This window comes from Vanessa tameamea, unplaced genomic scaffold (assembly GCF_037043105.1).
Source record: "Vanessa tameamea isolate UH-Manoa-2023 unplaced genomic scaffold, ilVanTame1 primary haplotype ctg00000038.1, whole genome shotgun sequence".
NCBI lineage: Eukaryota > Metazoa > Arthropoda > Insecta > Lepidoptera > Nymphalidae > Vanessa > Vanessa tameamea.
This window is the reverse complement of record NW_026974773.1, coordinates 137,501-142,500: the sequence shown is the minus strand read 5'-3', so window position 1 is coordinate 142,500 and position 5,000 is coordinate 137,501. Positions and strand designations below refer to the sequence as shown.

The window sequence follows — 5,000 nt, the reverse complement described above, 5'->3', positions numbered from 1 at the left end:
AATGTCATACTCGTCGCCGGGCATATATATGGAGTAGTGACGGTTCGAACGTCGAACATTGAAATTTGATGCGAGACGCGAAGTGACCGATCACAGTAGTACTCTTGTATAACGAAAAATAAAAATTTATTATCGTTTCCTTTCGTCGTCTCGTCGTTGTTGCGTCTCTCTGGCGTCTCGATTCGTCGTATCGCGTTATATTATACTTTACACGTAGTATTACCTATGTACGTACGAATCGTCGCGACCGCTGGGGGGACAACATACAATATTCACTGACACGTGGAAATGATGAAAAGATTCTTTTTTTTTTTTTCGTTCTGTAAAACTGTGCCGACCGACGGACGCACGTAAATCTCTCTGCCTCACATGCGCTTCCTCTTATCGTCGTCGTCGTCGCGCTCTTCTCTACAATCTATCCTCATGGAATAGTGTCGATTCATTGTAGTAGATCTGTGCGACGTCGTGACACGACACATATGAGAAGGAAACGTGTTAGAGACCAGAGTTTTTAAAAGATTCAGTGTATTCGTATAATGTGTATAATTTTGATATTATATCATGAAAACGGTCGTTTCTAAAATTCTTTTTATTTTTCATTTATCATGTACAAAAAATACATAACCCGAGTATCGGTACGATCACTCAAACACCGGGCGTCGATCCCAATGTTTTACGATAATAATCGTTGAACAATACATACGTACACGTCGTGTGCGAAGTGTTATTTTAAAATAAACTCGATCTCGTTTAGAACGTTCGAATTCGTGACCGTGATGTGTCATTATGTGACGACGCCGCCGTCGCCGCCGCCGCCGCCGCCGCCGTCGCGATATATAAATATCGTCTCGATAAATATATAAAGCGCGGGGGAGCGCGCGAACGCGCGCGCGAGCGAGTGTCTCGTTTGAATTATAAAAGAGTCAACCGTTAAAATCTATCGCGTCTAACGCGATTGACGATACGGTAAGACGCTCGTTTCATACTGTGCGTATATGGTACATACATACATGCGTGCATGCATGCATGCGTGCGTGCGTGCGTGCCTCGCGTGTGTGTGTGTATTTTATATGTGAATATGAAACGAGAAGAGAGTTTGACGACTTCAACAAGTCTATGTTAGCTCCCTGGTTGATCCTGCCAGTAGTTATATGCTTGTCTCAAAGATTAAGCCATGCATGTCTCAGTGCAAGCCGTATTAAGGCGATACCGCGAATGGCTCAATATATCAGTTTTGGTTCCTTAGATCTTACTCAGTTACTTGGATAACTGTGGTAATTCTAGAGCTAATACATGCAATCAGAACTCTGACCAGTGATGGGATGAGTGCTTTTATTAGATCAAAACCAATCGACGGAGGGCGTCTCGTCCGAAGTCGTTAATTTTGATGAATCTGGATAACTTTTGCCGATCGCATGGTCCAGTACCGGCGACGCATCTTTCAAATGTCTGCCTTATCAACTTTCGATGGTAGTTTCTGCGACTACCATGGTTGTCACGGGTAACGGGGAATCAGGGTTCGATTCCGGAGAGGGAGCCTGAGAAACGGCTACCACATCCAAGGAAGGCAGCAGGCGCGCAAATTACCCACTCCCGGCACGGGGAGGTAGTGACGAAAAATAACGATACGGGACTCTTTCGAGGCCTCGTAATCGGAATGAGTACACTTTAAATATTTTAACGAGGAACAATTGGAGGGCAAGTCTGGTGCCAGCAGCCGCGGTAATTCCAGCTCCAATAGCGTATACTAAAATTGTTGCGGTTAAAAAGCTCGTAGTTGCATTTGTGCGCCGCGCTGTCGGTGCACCGCATCCGCGGTGATACTGACACGTCTGCGGAGCATATCGTCGGTGAGCCGGCGGTAAAACGCCGGTTCAATATCAAAATCCTATCGCGGTGCTCTTCAGTGAGTGTCGAGATGGGCCGACAATTTTACTTTGAACAAATTAGAGTGCTCAAAGCGGGCTCAAAATGCCGCTTGAATATTTCGTGCATGGAATAATAGAATATGATCTCGGTTCTATTTTGTTGGTTTTCAGAACTCCGAGGTAATGATTAATAGGGATAACTGGGGGCATTCGTATTGCGACGTTAGAGGTGAAATTCTTGGATCGTCGCAAGACGAACATCAGCGAAAGCATTTGCCAAAGGTGTTTTCATCAATCAAGAACGAAAGTTAGAGGTTCGAAGGCGATTAGATACCGCCCTAGTTCTAACCGTAAATATGTCATCTAGCGATCCGCCGACGTTACTACAATGGCTCGGCGGGCAGCTTCCGGGAAACCAAAGATTTTGGACTCCGGGGGGAGTATGGTTGCAAAGCTGAAACTTAAAGGAATTGACGGAAGGGCACCACCAGGAGTGGAGCCTGCGGCTTAATTTGACTCAACACGGGAAATCTCACCAGGCCCGGACACCGGAAGGATTGACAGATTAATAGCTCTTTCTTGATTCGGTGGGTGGTGGTGCATGGCCGTTCTTAGTTGGTGGAGCGATTTGTCTGGTTAATTCCGGTAACGAACGAGACTCTAGCCTGCTAAATAGGCGTCGTCATTTAGGTGTGCTCGATTTCGGTCGAGCAACTCACTGGCGGCGTATTAAAATTCTTCTTAGAGGGACCGGCGGCTTCGAGCCGCACGAGATTGAGCAATAACAGGTCTGTGATGCCCTTAGATGTCCTGGGCCGCACGCGCGCTACACTGAAGGAATCAGCATGTTCTCCCTGGCCTAGAGGCCCGGGCAACCCGTTGAAACTCCTTCGTGCTGGGGATTGGGGTTTGCAATTATCCCCCATAAACGAGGAATTCCTAGTAAGCGCGAGTCATAAGCTCGCGTTGATTACGTCCCTGCCCTTTGTACACACCGCCCGTCGCTACTACCGATTGAATGATTTAGTGAGGTCTTCGGACCGACACGCGGTGGCTTCACGGCCGTCGGCGTTGCTGGGAAGTTGACCAAACTTGATCATTTAGAGGAAGTAAAAGTCGTAACAAGGTTTCCGTAGGGGAACCTGCGGAAGGATCATTAACGTAAATTATCTATCTCGAATGAGTGCGATGATGAACGATAATAAAATTCTAAAACACAAAAATCGACGTTCGGAATGTGTCGTTTCGATGCGAGGACGCGATTCTCTCGTTCTCGAGTCGGAGAGTCGTGTAACGCGTCCTATACTGATATTTTTCGATGTCGATTTCGAGGAAAGTACGATGTGTTAACGCACATCCGTCATCTTCAAATAAAATGTATATTTTTTTTTTTTTGTTTTGTACTTTTTTTTTTTTTTTTATTTTATTTTATTTTTTTTTTTTTTTAATTTTTGAATTTTTCTCTATATACTAAAAAGAAGAGAAAAAAACAAAAAAAAAAAAAAAAAAATAAAAATAAAAAACTAACTAATATCTGCTCTGGCGTATAGAATCGTTCGAGTGATCGTAGAAATTATTAACAAAAAAATTAACAAAACCATTACCCTGGACGGTGGATCACTTGGCTCGCGGGTCGATGAAGAACGCAGTTAACTGCGCGTCATAGTGTGAACTGCAGGACACATTTGAACATCGACATTTCGAACGCACATTGCGGTCCGTGGAGAAACATCCAGGACCACTCCTGTCTGAGGGCCGGCTGTATAAAAATATAAACCACACTGTTCGAACGTTTAATGTCTCGTCTCTTTACGTCTTAACCGAAGTAAAAGACTTTGACGTTCGACTCGAACATATGACGGTATCCGCGTTCGAGATCGTTATTACGTGTTTAAATATAATACTTAATATACGCATTTCGTTCTCGGTCCGTTCAAATATAACAAATACGACGATGTGTATGTATGTTTACGTTTACATGCGTGCGTGTATATATAATTTATATTATGTATATTTTTTATATACGTTCGTGTGTACGTTCACGTCACGGAGTTTCGTTATATGCGACGTCAGAGAGACTGAGAGCGTCGCTCGTCGCCAGACGAGGAGCGCCCATCTCCGACCTTTCGATCGTTTCATTGAGTTGTTCTCGATAATTCGAAGAGGGGGTAATCGGAGTTTAGGTGATCTCTTCGTCTCGAGATGAGTATGTGCGTTTCTTTCGTTTATTTTCTAATGTCAAAATTTCGAATACAAAAGCTCCGCGATCGTTACGAACGTTTGTATACGAGTGTACATAAAGCGCGCGCGCGCGCATAGTTTACGTGATGACATCGAAACATTCGTATATCGAGTAGGCGGACTCGACGTCCGAAGAGCGCGTCGACGCCGACGTCGGAACGACCGGAATGAAAATTCTCTCTCGTCTCGACGAAAGCGGCGCCGTCGCGTTGACGGATATCGCGTCTGCCTCGTTTTTTTTATCGTTGGCCTCAGATCAGGGAGGATCACCCGCCGAATTTAAGCATATTAGTAAGCGGAGGAAAAGAAACTAACCAGGATTTCCTTAGTAGCGGCGAGCGAACAGGAAATAGCCCAGCACTGAATCCCGCGGTTGTAACGATCGCGGGAGATGTGGTGTTCGGGAGGTATCGCTTTCTCGTCGTCGCCACTCCTGTCCAAGTTCGTCTTGAACGGGGCCGTTTTCCCGTAGAGGGTGCCAGGCCCGTAGCGACGGAGCGAGACGGCGAGAGGTACGCTCCTCAGAGTCGGGTTGCTTGAGAGTGCAGCCCTAAGTGGGTGGTAAACTCCATCTAAGGCTAAATATTACCGCGAGACCGATAGCGAACAAGTACCGTGAGGGAAAGTTGAAAAGAACTTTGAAGAGAGAGTTCAAGAGTACGTGAAACCGTTCAGGGGTAAACCTGCGAAACTCGAATGAACGAACGGAGAGATTCATCGTCATTCGACGGCGTACGGGCGCGCGCCTCGATGTCTCATAACCCCCCTCGCGGGTGCGTCGTGGGGCACGGGTCGCGTCCGTCGACGTTCGTCGACGGCGTGCACTTCTCTCTCAGTAATACATCGCGACCCGTTCGATGTCGGTCTAAGCGCCGTTCGGGAGTCCAGTCG

General features: G+C 46.2%; 3 non-coding genes across 3 annotated transcripts in view; all 3 read left to right on the top strand.

The window, feature by feature from the left end:
- The first annotated feature begins 1,124 nt into the window (after nt 1-1,124).
- Nucleotides 1,125-3,027, top strand: LOC135194719 (small subunit ribosomal RNA). The gene has a single exon (XR_010309944.1). It is a non-coding gene; the product is annotated as a small subunit ribosomal RNA (ribosomal RNA).
- Nucleotides 3,028-3,469: 442 nt separating this feature from the next.
- LOC135194697 (5.8S ribosomal RNA) lies at nt 3,470-3,626 on the top strand. The gene has a single exon (XR_010309923.1). It is a non-coding gene; the product is annotated as a 5.8S ribosomal RNA (ribosomal RNA).
- Nucleotides 3,627-4,355: 729 nt separating this feature from the next.
- LOC135194737 (large subunit ribosomal RNA) overlaps nt 4,356-5,000 on the top strand; it is a 3,975-nt gene continuing 3,330 nt past the window's right edge. Inside the window, exon 1 of the ribosomal RNA XR_010309961.1 lies at nt 4,356-5,000. This exon is cut by the window's right edge and continues 3,330 nt beyond it. This is a non-coding gene — a ribosomal RNA (large subunit ribosomal RNA).